Source organism: Protopterus annectens, chromosome 6.part0 (genome assembly GCF_019279795.1).
Source record: "Protopterus annectens isolate FY-2018-M chromosome 6.part0, PAN1.0, whole genome shotgun sequence".
Taxonomy (NCBI): domain Eukaryota; kingdom Metazoa; phylum Chordata; order Ceratodontiformes; family Protopteridae; genus Protopterus; species Protopterus annectens.
Window position 1 is genome coordinate 1,937,859,703 of NC_056737.1, and position 22,944 is coordinate 1,937,882,646.

General features: G+C 44.1%; 1 protein-coding gene across 4 annotated transcripts in view; it reads left to right on the forward strand.

Moving 5' to 3' along the window:
* The window catches only part of NCKAP1 (NCK associated protein 1), a gene marked incomplete in the record, with an annotated part of 2,707,503 nt that overhangs the window by 2,431,153 nt on the left and 253,406 nt on the right, over positions 1–22,944 (forward strand).

A 22,944-nucleotide genomic window follows, 5' to 3' on the forward strand; every position in this document is an offset into this window, starting at 1 on the left:
TAGCTGGTTCTTTTGTTTTACTTGCAATATTTAAAGTAAACATGAGAGGAAGTCTGGTGGTATTGCCGTAAAAAAGGTGAAATTTTGAATAATGGAGTAGAGTGCCTTTCCTTATGCAGAGCTGTTAATTAAATAGTTGAGAAGCTGAAGTTTATTGTATTTGCCAGCTACGATGGATTCAACTTGAGAATGTACATAATTCAGTAAAGGAAACAGATGCAGGAGCAGATGATCACAGAACAGAAGGCATGCAGAAAGCATTAAGTAAATACATTTATGCATTGGTCATATTACCACAGGATACCAAAAAGGATCTGCTCAGCTCTAAGTCTGAATCCAATGAAAATGTTTGTAGTCCATTTAATTTTATGTACATGTCAGGTGAATTTTTATCGACCAGCAAAGTTGTGGGCCATAGGTAATAGAGAATGTAGAAATCAAAATGTAAACCAACTGTAATTGCATTACTGAATATTATAAAGAAGGTAATGTAAAAGGGAAGGAGCAGGTACCATAGAAATAACTGAAATTTGTGGGAACAATACATGAGGAATTATGTTCAGGCAGAGGCATAAAGTTTAAGGGAAGACAGGAGTTGAGGAATTAATGTAACGGAGTAAACAATAATTGATAAAGGGAAAACATGCAAATATAATGCAGAAAAATGTTGCTATCATTTGTTGTCTTTTCTGCTAACGTACATGTACCTATGTCATGTGAGAATTTAATAAAGATGTTTAAAAAGCAGTAAATCTGAACCCTGCCGGAAGAACAAGTACATCACATCAGCTGGATTTCTTAAATGATGGTGTGTGTGACTGTTAAAGTGATGTTAAAAGATTTCAACTTAACCATGAGTTGTCATTATTTGTACCTTTCTTGGTCTTCCGTTTAGTAATGCCCAGCTAACTACATCAGGCAAGACCACAGCATGAAGTGCATGCAGGTAAACCCAGAAATAGAAGAGAAAGTGCAAAAACCTATGACACTAGTGTATACTTGCTCACTATGGCATTTCAAAGATAATTGAGGTTTTCCAAGGTGACATTTTGTAATGTTGTTCATGCAGTAGTTCCTTTATCTAGCAATGAATGGTCTTCAGATTCTTTCAGCTGAAATTAGTCAGCCATGCCCATCTTTGAATCATAAACTTTATTTGACTAAATGGTCATGTTTGGTAACTGCACCTTTTTAGTTCTTGTAGGACATAATTTCATGCCAGTTTGTACTACTGAAGTAAAAGAAGGGCCTTGTGTCATTGTCATCGAAGAAGGCTTTTAAAGCAATTGAAAACTGGTTGTTCCACTTTTCCTGTCCAGGTATTGGATAATGTCTGGACCTGTTCAAAAGCTGCTCTCCCGCCCTGCTTCTCTCTCTCTCTCTCTAATAACTGTCTTACACGGATTTGATAGCAGTTAAAGCCTGGCTTAACTTGTATGGCATTTATTTTTTTAAATAAGTTATATAGCCTTTTTATTCAACTCGGCCCTCTTTAAGATGTACCTTTCTCATGCATTCTTGAACCCCCACCCATCCTTCTTCACCCTGCTTCCTTTTTATGAAGGCTTTTCAGTTTTCCATGATCCATAGTTTAAAATAATGCTTTTGTGCTTCTCCACTGTGTCCACCTTGTACCTTCTCATTTTGTCCTTTTTTTTTTTTTTTTTTTGAAGTTGATATTGTCACTTGTACTTGAGAATTTTTCCTCTGAGAGCCTTTTGACTTCAAAAATGTTTTTTTTTTGTTTCGACTTTTACAGGTACAACACAAGATTCATAACTTAGAATTACTTTTATGCAGATAACAGAATATAAAAGAATTTCCATGGAAATACCAAGACTAGTAAGTTCTTTGAGTTTCGGTTGTAACTCATGTCCACAGCTAGGAATTTTTGTCAGGTTTATCGCTTTCAGTTAGCAAACAAAGCAAACCATCATTAACATTTTTAACTCTTATGAGTAAATCTATCATGTTGAGTGCAGTACTGGTTCTGCATGACCACACAGATTACAGAGATCCAATCTGAATACTACTTCAAAAGTTATTTTTTAATGTCTACTTAATTGTTTTAGGAGCAGGGCATTAAGGACTTAACAGACGTGATTTTCTACTGGGAGTGAGGAAATCCATCTCTACCAGTTGTAAACATAGTAATAACTCTGGGTATCTCAGCTGTATGTAGCGTCCTTGCTGTTTCCGATATGCTTAATGAGATTTATATTTTCTATAATGGCATTTCAAAGTGGCCCAGCAGGTAGAACTAAAGTCAGTCATGAATTATTAAGCACATTATTGTTTAAAGCAACTATAAAGGAAGAGTGACAGGCAGACTATTTCTGTATGTATCCACTGCATGCATTTCCATGCCATCTCCCTCTGAGTTTCATCAGTCTTTACATTTTCAATCGTTCTTTCACCCCCACCAATTCTCGACACACACACACACACACACACACACACACACACACACACACACACGTTTACATCTACTCATGTTAAGCAGGCCATTTTCTCACATTAGAAAGTTACATACCATATCAGGTCATTGATAGAAAGTGAATAGTGCGGCATTTGGGGATGATCTTTTCAGAAAGACTGTTCTTCTGGAGTAATAAAGCATATAAAGTTTTTTTAAAAAGTCACATATCTATCTTCTGCATGGGATGACATTTGGAAACATAACATTGTGTATTTAGTAATACCTCTACTCTGATTAATGGAACAGTAACTTATAGATGTTTTTCGTGTTTCACTGTTGCAGTCATCACCTGTGGGTTATCCCTGCTGTAGTATCCCTTGGCCGGCCCGAATACCAGAGTCAATGTTTTTGTGCGCCGGCTGCTGTCTCCTGTAGTCTGACGTCAGGTTGTCAGTATTATAAAGCAAGGCAGCCAACACCATTACATCAGTCTTTCTTGCTGTGGAGCCCGTAGCAGAAGCAGTTCGCACAAGTGCCGGTCGGTCGCTACCAGAAGTCAAATGTCAACAGAAAACGTCTAAAGCTAAGTACCCTGTTGGGAACCCTTTTCTCATGCTCTAACCAATGTCCGAAAAAGGTAACAATTGTCTCGCCTGTGGAAAGCAGATACCACACCGAGACTTTCATTCTTACTGCATCACTTGTTTAGGCCCACACCACGACGTCCATCGTTGCCGGTTCTGTGCCCTCTTTAATGTGAGAACCATTCGCCGTAAAGCTCTTTTTGTAGATAGTTATTTTCATATTCCTTCTTTGAATTCTGATATGGCATCTGTCAGCAACAATCCGCCGACGTTCCAAAAAAACGTAAAGATAGAGACAGGCCATGCAAGGCTAAACCTTCCGATGACACTACCGCTAAGCAAGTCATCATTTCCCCAGAATTCCATGAGGTGCTTTCACAGCCCTTGATGCCCGACTCGCTTTCTATGCAGACCTCTGCCGAGACCCTTTCGGAGTCCAGTATGCCGCAGAAATCCACTTCGTCTTCTGAACCTTTGGTGGTCTCTGCCTCGGTTAAGTCCAGAGCCGTGACGCAGGCACCGGCTTCTGAGGAGGCCGTTCACACTACCCATTCTAGACAAAAAAAGTCTTCTCTTCTGACTACCATTTCTCAGACTGATGGATTCTCTCAGGCCTCGAAGCCAGGCCACTCCTAGGAAATCTGCTTCTAGCCACCATCTTGCTACTGCTCCTCCACCCCAAGCTTGAATGCTTAAAATGGTGGAGGATCTCATCTCCCTTATCCGAGGTACTCAGGCCCCACTCCAAAAAGGAAAAGGCTTCCTTCCCCAGAAACTATGACAGACCAAGAATCTGAGGAATCTGATTATTCTGCCTGTGCAGAGGAACAGCAGCCCTTATCTGTTTGAGGATTCAGATGCAGAGGAATCCATCCCCTCTGCCTCTCCTCCAGAGGACCTCTCCTTTGGGGAAACCCTTCACTCCTTCAGGGAACATTTTCAATTGGAATCACAGGACTACCCACAGTCAAAGAAACGACTTGAGAGATGTTCTTTGTGTTTCACTGTTGCAGTCATCACACTTGGGTTTTCTGCCTACAGGTAGCCCTCAGTCTGCCCGAATACCAGAGTCTTGGTATTTCTATGTCAGATGCTGTCGCCTCTTCCATGACGTAAGGTCGTCAGGGGTATAAAACATGCAGCCGACGCCATTACATCAGCTTTTCTTGCCATGCGGGAGCCCGAAGCAGAAGCAGTTCGCAAGTGCCGGACGGCAGCTACCTGAAATGTTCGTTGTTCGAGTTTCAAACCTGAAGTCTTCTAAAGCTAAGTACCCCATTGGGGATCCTTTTTTCATGCTCTAACCGATGTCAGAAAAAGTTAACAATTGTCTTGCCTGTGGAAAGCAAATACCTCACAGAGATTTTCATTCTTACTGCGTCACCTGTTTAGACCCAGATCACGATGTTCCTCACTGTAGGTTCTGTGCCTTGTTTAATGTCCGAACTATTCGTTGGGCTATTTTTGTTGCTAAATTCTTTCGCTCTCGTTCTCCATATTCCAAAATGGCTTCGATAAGCCATCCGACTACTGATCTTCCAAAAAAACATAAGGATAAAGACAGACAGACCGCATAGGTCCAAAACTGCCGACGATGCTTCCATTAAGCTAGTCGCCAGTCCGCCGGTACTCACTGAGGTGCTTTCGCAGCCCCTGAATACCCGCTTCTATAGATTCACAGGCCTCTGCTGAGATTCATTCAGTGTCCATTATGCCACGAGATGCTTCTTCATCTATGGAACCTGCGGATGTCTCTACCTTGGATGTGTAGGCACCGGCTTCTGAGGATGTATTCCGACCTTCCAATTTTTGTATTAAACCATCTGCTTCGTTTCTGACTAAAACTACCGAGTTTCTCAGACCCAGAGTTCGCACTATGCCTAGAAAACCGACGAGGACAATGCACGCTCAAGCTCCCATGCCACAGAAACAAATGCTTAGAATGGCTGAAGACCTTATAACTTTTAATTAGGGAAAGCCAGCCTTCCCCCTCTAAAAGACAAAGGATTGATTTTCCTTCTGATTGTACAGACCATGAGTCCGATGACTGAGTTCCCTCTGATTACCAGGACATTCCCTTATCTACTTATGAGGATTCAGATGCAGAGGATTCCATTCCCTCTGCCTCCCCTCCAGAGGACTTTTCTTTTGGTGAAACCTTGCATACCTTAAGAGAGCATTTCCGCTGGGAATGCCAGGACTACCCACAATCCAAAAAAGAGACTCTGAGAACTTTTAAACTTGCCTCAGCATAGGCCTCTAGCTGTACCCCTTGTCCTGGATATTGTAGATGATGTCTTCATGGAATCCAGTCTTACTCCTGATACTTTACCAGCTCCTAAGAAGCCTGACAGGTACTACAGAGTACCTGACTCACACAAATTTCTCTCTAAGAATCCCACTGCGGATCCAGAGACCATTTCACAGGGACCTAAAGGTATTAAGGCTACTACAGCCAAAATCCCTGCCCCTTCATTCAGGGATTCTAGGGCTTTAGACAGATGGGGTAAGAAGGTATATACCTCTGCAACTCTTACTATCAGGGCTTTAAATTGCCAGTTTCACGTGTTGAAGTACCAGCAGCATATTATGGAACTAATTAAACAAAAAATCTTGTTGATTACTGATTGTTCAGAAAATAAAGATGCATTCTGCAAACCAAGTTAGTAAACATACTTTGCAGTGTCGTTTTGATGCCTTAGAAGCATCTTGCATGGCTGCTGTCACTGGGTCTGTACTGTGAAAGCATGCTTGGCTGAAGGAACAAATCTTGCCATACCATGTCAAAGCAACATTTATAGATGCTCCATTAAACCAAGAATGTTTGTTTGGTTCAAAAGCAGAAGTTCTTAAAAAGATGGAGGAAAAAGCTCTATGCAGACTGTCAGAGACTGTTAGATTTCTTACAGGTACAACCACCTAGATTAAGTAGGCCTTGACCTTCTAAAAATTGGTCCTTTCCAGTCCCTCCCAGTCCAAACTCAGGGGCAACAGACCAAAAAGACTACAGTCTCAGGGTATGCAGAGCTCTAAACAATAGAATGCTCCCACCTCAAAAACAGGGAGTGGTAAGCCACCCCCTTATGGAAAAAGTTCACAATGACTTGTCTGTCATCCTTCCCACCCATGCTCAAGAACTTGCACCCCTAGGAGGAAAACTCGCCCTGCATGCAAAAAACTGAAAGTACATTACCCAGGACCGATGGGTCCTAAACATTATATCCCAGGGATACAGATTCTACTTCCACTCACTGCCAACCCCAAGTGTGTTGCTAGACCTTCCTCCAAACCAGTGGGCAGAGGCTCAAAAGCAAGTGCTTTTTCTTCTCAGTACCAAGGCTATTCAGCCTGTTCCAATAGAGCAGAGGGGACAGGGTTTCTACTCCACACTGTTCCTGGTGCCCAGAAAAGAGAACTCTTGGCACCCTATCCTGGATCTGGCCATTCTTATCACCTTCCTGGTGGTACCAAAATTCAAAATGCTTACACTCCCAACAGCTGCTTCCTATGCTAGCCAAGGACTCCTGGCTGGTCACCCTAGACTTAAAAGAAGCTTATCTGCACATCCCCATAAGGGAATCTTGTAGGAAAGATCAACGTTTCACGGCAGGCTCTATGCACTATCAGTTCTCTATTATCTACCGCGCCCAGGGTATTCACAAAGTGACTGGCTCCAACCATTGCATACTGCAGGCAGAGAAATATTCAAATTTACCCATACTTGGACGATTGCCTGATTCAGGCGGACAGTCAGGAATTGCTACTTTGGCACCTGACGTTTGTAAAGAGACTCCTAACTTCTCTGGGGTATACCATCAATGAAAGGAAATCACATCTGGTACCCAGCCAAAAGATTGTATTCCTGGGAGCAAGCTTGGACACAGCTTCCAAGACGGCATTCCTCACTCCAGAAAAGCAGGTTTATTTGACAAATTACTTCAAACTACTGGCCACCAAAACCCAGCTATCTGCAAGAAAAATACTGCAAGCCCTAGGGTTCATGGCCTCATGCATTCTACTAATTCCATATGCAAGACTGCATATGAGGAAACTTCAGTGGTACTTAAAAAGTCTCTGGTGTCAACATTCTCAGGACATGGAAACACTGATTCCCATCATTCCTTGTCTAAGGGCAGAGTTCCTTTGGTGGGCAGAAACTTGCAACCACAGCAAGGGACTCTCTTTCACTCAACCCCTCACCGCCCAAACCCTGACTACAGATGCATCAGACTATGCATGGGGGGGCTCACATGGCAAGCAAATGCATTCAAGGCAAATGGAGCCCAGGACAAATACACCTGCATATCAATCAAAAAGAAATGTTAGCTGTACAGAATGCACTGACAGCCTTCAAATACCTTATCCTTCCAGGTCAGCTCTTTATAAAGACAGACAACACCACAGTTATCTGGTACATAAACAAGCAGGGGGGAACTCATTCCTACCCACTCTGCAGGTTAGCCATGGCCCTGTGGAACACAGCCTTGAGCAATCAAGTGCACCTGCAAGTTCAGTTCCTGCCAGGCAAACAAAATTCACTGGCAGACGACTTAAGCAGAAATCTACTGGACCTACACTAATGGAAACTAGAACCCAACTCATTCAAACTTCTAATCCACAGGTGACGGACACCAGAGGTGGACCTCTGTGCCCCCCCCCCCCCAAACCTTCAGTTGAGCAAGTTGCTGGATGTTGTCCTTGAGGCCAGGAGGCCTAGTACTAGGAAATTCTATGCAAAAAAGTGGAAAGGATATTGTTCTTGGAGCCAGTCTCAAGGAAAAGACACAGCTGTGCCCACCTTACCTCAAATCCTAGATTCCCTAGCAGAGCTGCTCCACAAAGGCCTATCCTTCTCATCAATTAAGATTCATGCCTCTGCCATCTCAGCCCATTACAATACTGAGTTACCACTCTTCTCTCACCCTCTGATCAAACAGTTCCTGAGAGGAGCTAACAACTTAAGACCCCTGAGGAGAGATCCTACTCCTGCCTGGGACCTCAGCTTTGCACTAGACAAGCTCTCGCTTCCCCCTTTTGAGCCTGCTGCTACAGCATAGTTAAAATTCCTCTCTTGGAAAACAGCCTTACTTCTAGCCATCACTTCAGCAAGAAGAGTGTCTGAGTTACAGGCTCTTATGGCTGTGGAACCCTTCATTATTATCCATGCGGACAGGGTTTTCCTCAGGACTAACCCATCATTTATGCCCAAGGTGGTGCCAGTGTGGCTTTAAACCAATCTATCCATTTACCAACCTTCTATCCTAATCCTCAGAATAAAGGGGAAAGGTTCCTGCACTCCTTGGACGTGCGCAGACAGCTCAGGTTCTACCTTGACAGGACTAAGCCTTTCAGAAAAACTGACCAGCTGCTAGTCAGCCTTGCTACAGGGGCAGTGGGCAAGGCCATTTCAAAGCAAACCATTTCCAAATGGATAGCACACTGCATCCATTTCTGCTAGAAACACCATGGAAAACCTGTCACACAGGGGATCAAAACTCATTCCACTAGGGCTAGCTCAACCTCTACAGCATTTCTCAGGGGGGTCCCTACCAGGGACATGCTGGAAGCTGCAACCTGGAGTTGTTCACCAAGCATTACCACTTACCTGTCTTTTCTAAATCCAGAGCTGGATTTGCCACAGCAGTCTTACAAGGCCTGCTAGCCAGCCCTAATATTTCTTGACTGCCTCCACCCTTCCTCAGCCTTGGGAATCAACCCAAGTGTGATGACTGCAACAGTAAAACATGAAGAACATAGTACAGTTGTGTACACTTACCATAAATGTAGATGTTCGAGTGTATTCACTGTTGCTGTCCTGGTTACCCTCCCTCCAGCCCCCTTACTTCTCTATGCTTTCTACCTTTGCTCTTTTTGGCCATATCTTATGGCTGTGGTATTTACTTTTTACTGGAGGTGTTCCACACCATTTAATTGCTTCCTATTTTGTGGACTCCTGACATCTGGGACAAGAAAAACTGATGTAATGGCATCCGCTGCCTGTTTTATATACCCCTGACGACCTGACGTCATGGAAGAGGCGACTGCTTCCGACGCAGAAATCCCAAGACTCTGGTATTCGGGCCGACTGAGGGCTACCTGCAGGCAGATAAACCCAAGTGTGATGACTGCAACAGTGAATACACTCAAACATCTACATTTATGGTAAGTGTACACAACTGTACTTTTCACTTTACAATCCCGAAATACTGAAATATCGAAATTCAGTATTTCAAGACTGTATAGCTGAACACTGAAAAACCTGAAAAGTGAGAAATTAAAAATCGCAACTGCCCACACACGCACACACACACCTTCCTCCCTACACTACAAATCAACAAAACACACACAAACACATGCGCGGACCCTACATATAAGTTGGGGGGGTAAAAGCCCCCCTGCACCCCCCATGTGGGGGAGCTGCCCCCCCCCACACACCCCTGCGACTTATATATGCTAACTCTGAGGTCGCACTAAAAACACAAATACACAAAAGCCACCACTACACATTCTGCACTCCCGTTGCACAAACACACATCACATACGTACAAATACCACCACTCTCAACACTTAAACACACTCAATCTTACCTACCTACCCTAACCCACACACACACACACACACACTATCATCCCTAGCCAAAACCCCTAGTAAAACATCACTTACCTGAATCTCCAGCTACATCCACATACCACACCGCACATCATGAACACAGGGAATCCCACGGCACGTATGCGCCTCCACAACCACGGATTCGACATTTCCACATTTGGGATTCTGCATTTTCGCGCAAGTGCATTTTCAACATTTTGGTCTCGAGCTACTGAAATTTGATATTTCAGTAGTTCAAGATTCTGAAGTGAAACTGATCCGAGGTATGTTAGAGCACTAGGGCATAATGGGTAAGGGAGGAGCTTGAGAGTTTGTGTTCCAAGAGCTGGAAGAAGCTGCCAAGTCAGATCTGAGGATCAGATCTGATCCCAACCATTAGAGGAAGAATGAAAATGAACAACACAGATGGAATGTTATGGTGAGTTCATAACTTTTTTTTTTTCCTGGAAGCTTTCCTGGAGATTGATTATACGTCACTGTTTTTATCTCATCATTTTCTCTCTTAACTATTAGTTATTGAACCTTACCTTCTGAAATCTTGGCATAATTTAGTCTTCTATGAATATTTCCATCTGTGCTCTTTCTTGGTTTCTAATTTTCCAAAATACCTCAATACAGTCTCTGGTTATTTTTCTTGTCATATACTCCCTAAAGTTGACAGCAGCCCTTTCTACTTTGGTGCCTAAGTTGTGCTAAAAGTTTTTGTGCTCTAAAGTTATCAAAAATATTTGTTTAACAGAAACTTTCTGAACTCCTGTGTACTATCCAAATACTCCCTGTTTTCTCCTTAGCATTCTGCAGTTGCTCTTCTTCTTGTTCTATGAAATTCCCCTTATTTTGCAATACTTTAACCTTTGTCAGCCTTTCTGAATAATTCCTATACTTATTAACATCGCTCTTTCTATTTTATTTCTACTATATTTTAAACTCCATTTTCATTTAATCCTAATTACTAGCTATCCCTTCAGAAGAAATTACTCTCTTCCCTAATAACTCTCGAGTAATTTCCACTACTGATTCCTTAAATTCCTTTCTTTTTAGCTGGTATGTGAGAAAATGCTGTGTCACCCTGCATTTTTATCTTACATGTTGTTGGTGTATGATCTGAAATAGTTATTGAATTTGTCAAAGCTTTCAACAAAATAGACATTCCTGTGAAATATAATGTCTGTTAGTCTAGCCTTTATTTGTACTTTGGGGAATAATATCTAAATTCTGTCAGAGTTTCTTCATCTTCCATGCCAAATATGTTCATCACTTTCTTCATAAATCTACCTTCTTTTGTTACATTTTCACTTCTAGGTCTCCCTTATACATCCTTGTAATTTAAAATAAAATTCCATTCCCCAGCTATAAGTAATATTCCTGATAAAAGCTGATTATTTCTTCCAAATTTTCCTAAGCTTCCTCTCTTGCCAGTAGACCCTTGCTACCACAATTGCTGTCTTTTTTCCCCTCTTCTGTCGCTATTGGAGCCCCTCTAACAATCTGTATTATTACTCCCCTCTTCATTTGTTCCTTATATTCTGCTGAATATCCATCCTGAAATCCTTTTTTTTCAAAGTCGCATGCTTATTTCCTAACGTGTCTCCTGCTGCATTGCTATTTGCATGCTGCACATCTTAAAACAATTTAGTACCCTTTCTATATCTGTAAAGGCTATTTACATTCCAAGACAATATGACTAGAGTAGCCAAAATGCTAAAAGACTGTTGTTTCCACTTATACATGACAGTTTTTTGTGTGTGCATATTCAGTTTTTGTCTTACATGCACAGACTAATGTTTGGCATTCTGATCTTTTATACATTTGTTTCTTCTCACCTCCATTTTAAAACGGTCAAATTTGTGAAGACTTTTTTATTAAAGAAAACCCTCAAAGAAACAAAAAATACATTTTCAAAACACCCCACCCATATTAACTTAGAACAGACACACAAAACTGTGTACATTTTCAACAAATTAAGTTTAACCCTCGACAGGAATAATTTCCCTCTGACAAGTGAACCCACAGGCATTACCTAATCTAAAATTAAGGTAACCACTGCTAAAGCAAGTGTTACTGCCTGTGTTCCCAATTACACTGATTGCTGTCTGTTCCTTTCTTAGCTAAATTCCACACCCAAATGTGAAAAACAGTTTGCATGCTTTGAGAAAACATTAACTTTTAGCCCTAAAAAAAGAAGGATACAAGTGAATTGGAGAACAGCTGCAGTCATTCTGCAGTCTGACCATCTGAATATGCAAAGCCATGTAAAGACGTATTATGCAGCTGAACAAGCAGAACATAGAGAACCTCCAAACAGTGGACCGTTCTCTGTTTAGATTTGTCAAGGAAAAGTCATGCTTACTCATCCTACTGGACTTTTTTTGAAAAGGTCACCGGATTAAGGGATGAAGACAAAATAGTACACACTGCATTTGTCGACTTGGCCAAAGCTTTTGATAGTTTCCCACTCGGGCACAGTTGAAAAACTAAATAAACTTTGAGTAAACCCCTGTGTCACCTGCTGGATTGCCAGCTGGCTCACAGATAGTAAGCAGGAAATCAAAATAGGGGGAGTTACTTCCCCAGAGAGACCAGTCACCATTGGAGTCCCAGAGGGTTCTGTGCTGGGACATCTCCTGTTTGATGTCTACTTTTTTGAAGTAAAGGCCAATACCAAAGGGCTTTGGCTGACAAGTTTGCAGATGACTACAAGCTATGAGCAGTCATTGAATTCCCAAATGACTTGTCCGTCCTACAGGAAGGTTTATCCCAAGTAAGTAACTGGTGCAAAAATCATGGACTGAAACTAAATGCTGAAAGATGCATAATTGTATCCTTTGGGAAGTCATATACCCCAGGGAACTGCTACATGATTACATGCCCCTGAAACTTGACCCGGTTGTTTGGGATTTGGGAACTTGTGTGGATGGTGGCCTAACTTTTGACCAACATGTGTGCATTGCTGTAAGAAAGACCTTCTATATTGCACAACTTATAAATAAAGGACTTGTTTCTATATCTAGGGATGTCATTGTCCCCCTTTACTCAGCCCTCATTAGGCCAGTCATTGAGTACATTACCTCCTTTGGCATGTATCTGTCCAAACACATGCAGTGAATGGAATGACCACAGAGATTCTTTACTAAAATGATAGGCCAAAACAGCATGCCCTAAATGACCCAAATTCCTGTCGCTGTACTATCCTATAGAGAGGTGACCCGTGTCTGTCATACAAGGCATCCTCTGACCCGATACTGATGGATTTTACCACACATCAGCAAGTCAAATGGCTTCAAAAATACTCTGTTTAGGGATATAAACCTCTTCTGCAGTATGAGCAGAGACGTTTGGAGGAACAAGTACATCTCATAGAGGATATTGCTATTCTGGGACAGACTCCCCATCCACATAAAACAAAGATCTGATGATGTTGCCTTCATTTGCAACCTGTGGGTTTCGGATAGGTGTATCAGATCTGACTCTACCACATACCAAAGCTGTAGGCTCTAACATCTGAGCTCCTCTCCTCTAAATTCCTCAGATCACATATGCTGCACTTCGGTAAGCATTGGCATGTTCTTCGTGTTTCACTGTTGCAGTCATTATATTTGGGTTATTTGCTTGCAGTAGCCCTCAGTCGGCCTGATTAACAAAGTCTTTAGTCCTTCGTCGGTTGCTGTCCCTTCTTCCATGACGTCAGGTCGTCAGGGGTATAAAACATGCAACCGATGCCATTACATCAGTCTTTCTTGTCATGCGGTGCCCGAAGCAGAAGCAGTTCGCAAGTTCCGGTTGGCCGACTCCTGAAATTTTTGATGTGAAATTGTTAAATCTCCTCATTTATTCTCACTGATGGGTTCGGAGCCGATCCTCAGCTCCAACACGGCTGATAGCAAAGCTCAAGGTTTGCAAGTAGCTCGAGACCAAGCCCCTTATCCCACAATGCACTGCTGGAATTACCCCAGATCTAGTTTGCTGCGGCAAGAGAGATCTAGGTGATCCAGCTAGCTTGGACCATTTGTGAGAAAAAAATAGCAAGTTTTGATTAAAAAAAAAAAAAAATTTTTTTTTCTCTTAGATATTTTCATATAGATAGTTTCAGTGTTAGTGTTAAAAAATTTTAATAATATAATCAGTAGTTTCTGATAGTTAGTGCCCTGTTGGCTTAGTTGTTTTTTGTGGGCCTTTTAGCCCTATTTAGAGTTAATAATCTCTATTTTCTTATAGTCAGGGTTTTTCTCAGTGGGCCTGTTTAGCCCTGTATTTGTAAATTTATAGTTTAACTGTCTTAGATAGTGCCCGGTTTGGGCTTAGTTGCTTTCCGTAGTTAGTGTGTGTCTTTACAAGGAAAGTAAGGACTTTACTGTATTAGTTTCAGTATACTGGTTTTTGTTTTCTACTATTACTATGTCGGATGACGAGGAAAAGTCCCATCCTAAATCGGGATTCAAGAAATGCCCAGATTGTGGGCAGAAAATGTCCATCACTGACAGACACCTTCAATGTGTTTTACTGTCTGGGGGCTAAACACCTCCCAAGACACTTGCAGCATCTGCCATTCCTTTTCTTCAAGAGTCCTCTTGGAGAGAAGGAGGAAGCTAATTGACGGGATTACTGCAGCATTCCTTTTCTGAGTTGTTGAATAGCCATGAAGGTTACTAGCATGTCTTCCAAATCCTCCAAATCTTCAAAATCTTCGGACCTCAAAGTGGCAAAAAAGGAAAAAAACTTCAGAGGGAGGGTCATTGGTTCCACAGACCTCGGAACCGAGTGTCCCTTTGATTCGGAGCCAGCTCCCAGTATTGGAGCCGGTCTCTGAGGTTCCCTCTTCTCCTCTGCTCCAGTCAGCACCTTCGATGCATTCATCTAAGTCTTCAGTCAGCCTTTCAGATTTAGACATGGATCGGCTAGTGCAGAAGCTTTTACAGGCACCAGGACTTGCCAAATTGTTGTCGGCCCCGACCAGCTCGTCGGGGCCGAAGACCATTGAACCGGATTTGTCTACTCCTCCTCCGAGCCGTACTGGACCCTCGGAGCCGAAGGAACCCAAGCCGATGATTGTCGAACCCTCGGAGCAGATACCCGCACCGGTGTTATCAGCTCCATCTACTCGGATGTCCTCGCCGCCGACCGAGGACTCTAGGAGCCAACGCTCTCCCATCGGGTCCAGGGAGGATAGTCAGACCGATTTGTCAGTGCTGACTCTTCATCTCGGGGCTTCGACTCAGATGAGCTCGGCTCCTACCACGGGCTCGGAGCCCATGGTTTCAGTGCGAGAAGATCGTACGGTCCTTTCGGGTCCATCTACTCCTTTTCGTCGGAGCCATGGCACCTTCGAAGCTACGAGGAGATTCTTGTCTCCAAAGACAACATCAGCATTGGTTCGGCCTTTCCTCTCCCCTCAAGCTCCTGTGTCTGCTTCTTCGTCTACTGGTCCCCCTAAGCATAGAGACCCTGAGCCTCAAGTACCCCCACAGTTGTGTACACTTACCATAAATGTAGATGTTCGGGCGTGTTCACTGTTACAGTCCTGGTTACCCTCCCTCCAGCCCCCTTTTCTTCCTTTGGCTATACCTCTACTCTCACTTACTATGCACTAAATGCTTTTTGGTGTATTTGCTTTTCTGTTGGAGGTATATCCTTGTATTTATAGATTTATTTGCTTCCCATTAGGGGGGCACCTGACATCTGGGGTGAGAAAAACTGATGTAATGGCGTCGGCTGCATGTTTTATACCCCTGACGACCTGACATCATGGAAGAAGGGACAGCAACCGACACAGGACCCAAGACTTCGTTAATCAGGCCGACTGAGAGCTACTGCAAGCAGATAACCCAAATGTAATAACTGCAACAGTGAATACACTTTGAACATCTACATTTATGGTAAGTCTACACAACTGTATTTTCTCACATTCTGTGCTCTTCAGGTCTGCATCTGAGTGAGTGAGTGACTTTTTTGCAGTTTATGTAGTTATCTTTGTTGGTGGTTATTTTTTCTAGTGTCTACCTTTGTCAGTCTTAGTACTGTTTCAAGAAAATAATTTTTCTCATCTCTTTCTTTCCCTCCCTACCCCTTCCCTACCGATTGTTTAGTTAATGTATGTATGTATATGTGTATGTGTGTGTATATATATATATATATATATATATATATATGTGCTTTTATATATATATATATATATATATATATATACATATATATATATATATATATGTGTGTGTGTGTAAAAATAGATCTTTGCTTGCTTCTAGTTCTGCAGAGTTAAATCTTTATCTCTAACTGCTTGGTGTGTGTGTTTTATGCCATGTGTTCGTTATCTCTGTTGCTGGTTTTCCTTCCTTAAGCATGGCTGAGACAAAACCCACTTGGTTTAAAAAGTGCAGCTCTTGTGGGCACAAAAATCACACACTCAAGTCCGCACTCTGTGTGTTACGTTTGGGGGCGGCTCATGTAGATTCTGCCTGTACCATTTGTGCCAACGTTAATCAGCAGGCACTCATTGACCACCATAATAAACTTATTTTAAAGGGCTCCTCCCTAGTTCCTCCTCTTCAGCCACCCCTTTCACATCAGGGGCTCAAACCCTTGTCAAAGAAGCACAAAGAGTGGAAGAGGTCACTCACCAGACCTTGCCACTCAGGGGAACCTCCTGCCAAAATTATACGACCCTCGGAGTCAACAGCTTCGGCACCTATAGTTATACAAGCATCCCCTCCTCGCTGGAGCTGAAGTTTCTCCCCAGAGCCAGTCTCATCTAGACCAGAGTCCTCTCTCCAGCAGCAGAGGCTCTCTTCCAGGCTTGCTTCGGTAGCTTCTTCTTTTAGGTCCTCCCAAAGGTTTTCTGAAGCCGAGTTGGACAGTATGATGGTGAAATTTCTCAAGGCACAAATTCGGCTGGGGATCTTGCCTGCTGCGTCCCCGCCTGGATCCATGAGCAACATTCCTGCCTTCAGCCCTATTTCTCTTTCTCCAGTCCCACCCCGGATTTTGGAGTTATTAGGTCCGAGCCTTCATAGAGATGAGAAATCTGAGCCGACAGGTACAGTTACCACGACCCCAATGCTCTCCCTGTCTTGCCCAGCTCCGTCTGTTTCGGAGCCCTGCAGTTCTTGGAGCCATAACTTTGGCATCAGTTTCCTAGGGGTTGACATTGGCTGCAAAATTTTTGGAGCCGTCTCTTCCTCTCAGGACTTTGGTGGTTGATAGTTTGGCTCCAACTCTTCACTTGAATCTGGGGGTGGTTGGGGTTCATAGAACTTCCTCGTCAACCGCTTTGGTTCTGGCAGGGGTGCCTGAGGTGTCCCTGTCTCCCCCTGCTTTTGAGGTGGTGGTGAGGGTTCTCTGTGCACTCAGAAGAGCCTTGACTCTGCCTGCTTTGGACTCTGGTCCCCCTAACAGCCTTTGTGTCTGAGGCATCTACTCTGTCCCCTGTGGGACAGCCTGCCCAAAAGGACTTCCCAGTCTGCTTCCCATTTGTAACCCCCCAGAGTCTTCCAATACCTCCCTGGAACACTCCATTGAGGAGTTCCCTCGGAAGCACCTATGTAAAAGGAGACACTTGAATTCCCCTTTGAAATCCTTCACAGAGGACACCAGTCTCGAAGTGGAGGGGTCCACCAGATTGCCACCCGAGGATGTCTCCTTGGGAGGCATCATGGAAATCCTCCACCAGAAGGGTGGTTGGTCTTCCAAAAGCTCTAACCTAGAGGAAGTGGTGTCTTTGGAAGCCTTTGGGTCAGACCCATCTACTTCTTGGGTATCCCTCCCCCCATGGAACCCCCTTATTGACCCTGTGTCCCACAAGGTGTGGAAGGAACTGGACACATTGGAGCCTATTCTAAGCAGCCCAATAAGATCCTTAGTGCCCCTTCTGATCGCCTACACTGGACTAAAGGTATTCTCATCGATGTCATGGTGGTTGCAGCCGCCACCAAAAAGGAACTGACCCAGCAGAGCTCCACTGCCCATCCCCCTATCAGGGAGTCTAGGGCTTTGGACAGGTTTGGAAAGTGGGTTTACACCTCAGCAGCCTTCGCATTGCGAGTGCTGAACTACCTGGCACATATAACCAGGCTACAGAGGGACTTCGTTAAGGGACTGTCTAACTCTGTCCCAGGGTCCATGTCTGCCGAGGAACAGAAGACATTTTCCTCAAGAATGGCCACCCTCCAGTCTGTCTCCATGAGGTTGCTCTCTCATTTTGCAGAGGGTGCCTCACAGGCAACTGGATCAGGCATTGCAGTCAGACGCCACACCTGGATGCAGCTGTGTTATTTTTCGGAACACTTTAAGACATCCTTTGTCAACACTTCCTTTGATGGATCGACACTTTTTGGTCCAACAGTTAGACGCACTCTCCCAAAGTGAAAATGATGGAAAGACCTTGTCTGCCATCAGGATACACTTTTCTACCCCACAACAGACCTTTTCCAGGAACAAGAGTGGAGGTAAGAAGTTGTGGTTCCGTAAATCGCAAGGTCCTTTTCAGGACTCACAAGGGGATCTTTCTCCTAGAAGCAGAGGGGGAAATGGTTATAACAACAGATGCCACCTCACAGCAGAGGAGGTCCGATGAGCCAAGGGTCTTGAGATTCCTTCTCGGACAGACCCAGTCAGTGGTCTTGAGGGATTGCCTGACTGCTGTACCCTGGAGGCAGTCGGGGAACATTTGCCTCTACACCCAACAACCTGGAAAGCCATCACAAAAGATCGTTTGGTGTTAAAAATCATATCCAGAGGCTGTTCAATACCCTTTTTCCAAAAACTGTCAAGAAAAATCCTCCCCAGTGTTCCACCTGATCAGTGGGAGGAGCAGCGTTAGAGATTGGAAAGTTGGTCTCAAAAAGGGTCATCCAAAGAGTCCCCCCAGACCAATTTGGTTTGGGCTTTTACTCATATTCTTTTTAGTGCCCAGAAAGATGGAGGACCGTAGACCCATTCTGGATTTCACCTCTCTAAACAAGTTGATTGCCAATTCCAAATTCAGAATGGTCATGATACTGTTCAGTCTTCCCTTCCTGCAGAAGGAAGACTGAATGTGCTCTACAGACCTTCAGGACACGTACTATTACATCAAGATGAACAGGTGCTCCAGTAGGCATCTCTGCTTCAGGCTGGGATCCAATCATTATCAATTCTGAGCACTGCCGTTTGATCTCACCGGAGCCCCCAGAGTGTTTACCAAATGCATGGCAGTCGTAGCAGCTCACCTGAGACTACACGGATTCCAGGTGTTTCATTACCTAGACAACTGGCTCCTAACTGCTCCCACCAGGCATCGACTCCTTCAAGCCAGAGAATACCTATTCCATCTAGTTTCAACCTTGGGCATCTCTGTCAATCTAAACGAGTCCCATCTTTATCCAGATCAAGTCAAAGACTTTATTGGAGCTCATTTGGACACCACTCGTTCTCTAGCTTTTCTTACTTACAACAGGATTTCCAATCTGAGAACTCGCGTCAAACAGATAATGGACCCCCTCCCCCCCCAGCAAGTCTTGGCCTTCGGGCTTTGGGGTCCATGGAGGCAGCAGTCACTTTAGTGCCCTTAGCCTGTCTTCACATGAGAGTTCTTCAACAGCCCTTAGCCATACAATGGTATCTCCTTCACTGCCCATTAATCTACTGAATTAGTATCTCACAAGTAAACAGTCTCTCATGTGGTGGATTCAGTCCGACGATCTTCTCCAGGGTCGCCTGTTCATCCTGTCACACCCCCTCAGACACTGTGACCATGGACACTTCCCAACTTGGGATAGATGGTCCAAGGCATGTGGTCCTCCCTAGAGACCAATTTGCATATAAACATTCTGGAGATGAGAGCAGTACTTCTTGAGTTGCAAGCCTTCCATTCCTCTCTTTTTACAGGAACTATTCCTATTCAGACAGACAACATGTCATTGGTCTGATACATGAACAAGCAAGGAGGAACCAGATCTTATCCCTTGTGTGGAGAGGCCATAAGGTTGTGACTGGATGATTTCTTCCAACCGCTTTCCCGTAGCTGTACACATTCTGGGGAAGTCAAACAGCCTAGCAGACAGGCTCAGCAGGACCATTCTGATGCTTCACAAGTGATCTGTCAATCCTGGTGTGGCAAATCCAGAGATGGTGTCAACCTTACTTGCGATCTGCTCGTATCTCCCTACAACACCAAGTTCTTTGCCCTGATTCCTTCTCAGGGGCTGTCACCGAGAGATGCTCTGATGTTCATCGTGCATACAGCTGCAGTCATAACAGATGGGTTCTCCTGCCGTCAGGCGGGTCCTCGGTCGGCCGAATTCCAAAGTCTAGGTCCGGCGTTGGTTGTCGTCGCTTTCTTTCCTGACGTCAGTGCGACAGGGGTATATAAGACACAGCCGACGCCATTTTCTTCAGTCTTTTTTGCCGCGTGGTGCCCAAAGCAGAAGCAGTTCGCAAGTGCCAGTCGGCCAGCTCCTGAAATTATGAAAATTTGGAAACCGAAGTCTTCTTTAAAGCTAAGTACCCCGTTGGGGAAACTTTTCTTGCCTCAGACCGATGTCAGACAAAGTTAACAATTGTATTTCTTGTGGGAAGCAAATACCGCATAAGGATTTCCATTCCCTCTGTATACCTTGTTTAGGCCCAGACCACGACGTCTCGGGCTGTCGCTTTTGTGCTACTTTCAATAAACGCACTATTAAGCGTCGGGCGGACTTCGCCAGAGTTTTTTGGTAAAGCTTTTGATTATAAAATGTCGTCGGAGACTCCGACTACCATTTTGTCCAAAAAACGCAAGGACAAAGACCGACACGCGAGGTCCGCGGCCTCCACCGACACCACGCCAAAACCGGCTACACGTGGTCCGGTTCTCAGCGAGGTGCCTACGCAGCCCCTGACTACCGACGACACTTCTCTGGCGGTGTCTTCTGTAATCTTCTGTAACCGAGACCGCAGGTACCTCGCCCCATACCCTGACTACAGCTACCGAAGCCACTGAAAGTGTTGAGCCTCTTAATGTGGACAGGTCCACTTCCACCCATGGTGTCTTCAGACCCTCATCTTCCTTTTCCATAAATGCCTTTACTAAGTCCAAATCAGCCATGCATCCCAAGAGGCCTGGTGCACAGGGCCCATCTCCAGGCCCCATGCCTAAAAAGCAGATGCTCAAAATGGCTGAGGATTTAATTACTCTTATCAGGGGTTCCCAACCCCCTCCGGACAAGAGACCCAGAGTGGAGGAAGATTCTCCCTCTTCTGACCAGGGCTCCATTATTTCTGAACATTCTGATGAAGAGGAGCACTCGTACTCTCCCTTTGAAGATTCTGATGCAGAGCAGTCCATTCCTTCTGCATCTCCCCCAGAAGATTTTTCTTTCGGGGAAACCTTGCATACCTTGAGGGAACACTTCCATTGGGAAGGCCAAGATTTTTCAGATTCCAAGAAAAGACTTAGGGAATTTCTTTTGCTACCTCAGCACAGACCTCTGGCGATACCTCCTGTCCTGGACATACTTGATGATGTTTACTCGGCGGCTTGCCTTAATCCGGATTCCCTGCCTCCTGCCCCAGTCAAGCCTGATAGGTACTACAGAGTTCCTAACTCACACCAATTTCTTTACAAAAGCCATAATGCTGACCCTGAAACCATTTCTCAAGGCCCCAAGGGAATGAAGGCCTCTACTGCTAAGAATCCATTACCTTCTGAAAGAGAGTCTAGATCCTTAGAAAGGTGGGGAAAAAATGTATATACCGCGGCCACCCTAGCCATGAGGGCCTTAAATTGTCAGTTCCATATGCTTAAATATCAGCAGTTTCTGTTATCACAATTAAGGAATAAAATGTCACAACCTGAACAACCAGATTTGAAGGAGTTGCAGGATATGATGCATAGTGCAGAACAAGTGGGTAAACACACATTACAATGTGGCTATGACGCTCTAGAGGCCTCAAGTAGAGCTGCTGTTACAGGATCAGTCATTCGTAGACATGCCTGGATTAGGGAACAAACCTTGCCTGATCATGTTAAAGCTAAACTACTAGATGCTCCTTTACAAAAGGATGTATTATTTGGTACTAATGCTGAGGAGATACTACGGAAAATGGAAGAAAAAGCTAAATCTATGCAAACTGTCAAAGCCTTTCTACAGGTACAACCACCACGTTTTAGCAGAAATTGGCCTTCAAAAAACTGGTCCTTTCCAGCCACGGACAAGCCCCAAAGAGGTAGATACAGGCACAAGGGCAGAGGACAATCTCAAGGATCATATAGAGGCAGACAATGGCAAACTCCAGCACCAAGAGGTGGCGAAGACAGTGCACAACAATACAGGAAACAAACCCAATGACTTTCCCTTTGCATGCCAAGCAAGTCTCAGCTGGCAGCACCCTTGGGAGGAAAACTGACATTATTTTCAAAAATTGGCATATTATCACAACAGACAAATGGATCCTGGACATTATAAACAGAGGCTACAGATTTCATTTTCACACACTTCCAAAATGAGAGGCATGCCGAACCTGCCACACAATCAAAGGGCAGAGGCTCAAATACAAATTTCAAAGCTCATGGACATGAAAGCTATTCAAGAGGTACCTACTCACGAACAAGGTCAAGGTTTTTATTCCAGACTATTCCTGGTACCAAGGAAGGGAACCGATTGGAGACCCATTTTGGACTTATCCATCCTAAACACATTTCTACTCGTACCAAAATTCAAGTTGCTCACCTTACAGCAGCTTCTTCCCATGCTGGGCAAGGAGTCTTGGCTGGTAACATTGGACCTCAAGGAGGCATACCTGCATGTCCCAATCAGACAAAACTGCAGAAGATACCTCAGATTTCTTGCAGGTTCAATCCACTATCAATTCTCTGCATTTCCCTTTGGCTTATCTACTGCACCCAGAGTATTCACAAAATGCCTGGCATCAGTAATTGCCTACTGCAGACTTCAAGGGATACAAATTTACCCTTATTTGGACGATTGCCGGATCCAAGCGGACAGCAAACACATACTTCTGGAACATCTGGCTTATGTAACACGGTTATTGAATTCTCTGGGATACACAGTCAACAAAGAGAAATCCAGGCTAACACCATCTCAGAAAATAATTTTCCTGGGTGCCAACTTGGAAACAAACACCCAGATGGCCTATCTTATGCCAGAAAAACAGGGGCAACTAACTCAGTACTTCAAAATACTAGCAAATTGTACCAGGCTAACTGCAAGGAAAATCCTGCAGGCTCTGGGCTTCATGGCATCTTGCATTCTTCTAATCCCATGTGCAAAGTTGCATATGAGGAAACTCATGTTTGCAAAAGGAATTTCTATGGTGGGCCCAAGCATGCCAAACAAACACAGGTCTACCATTCTGCAAGCC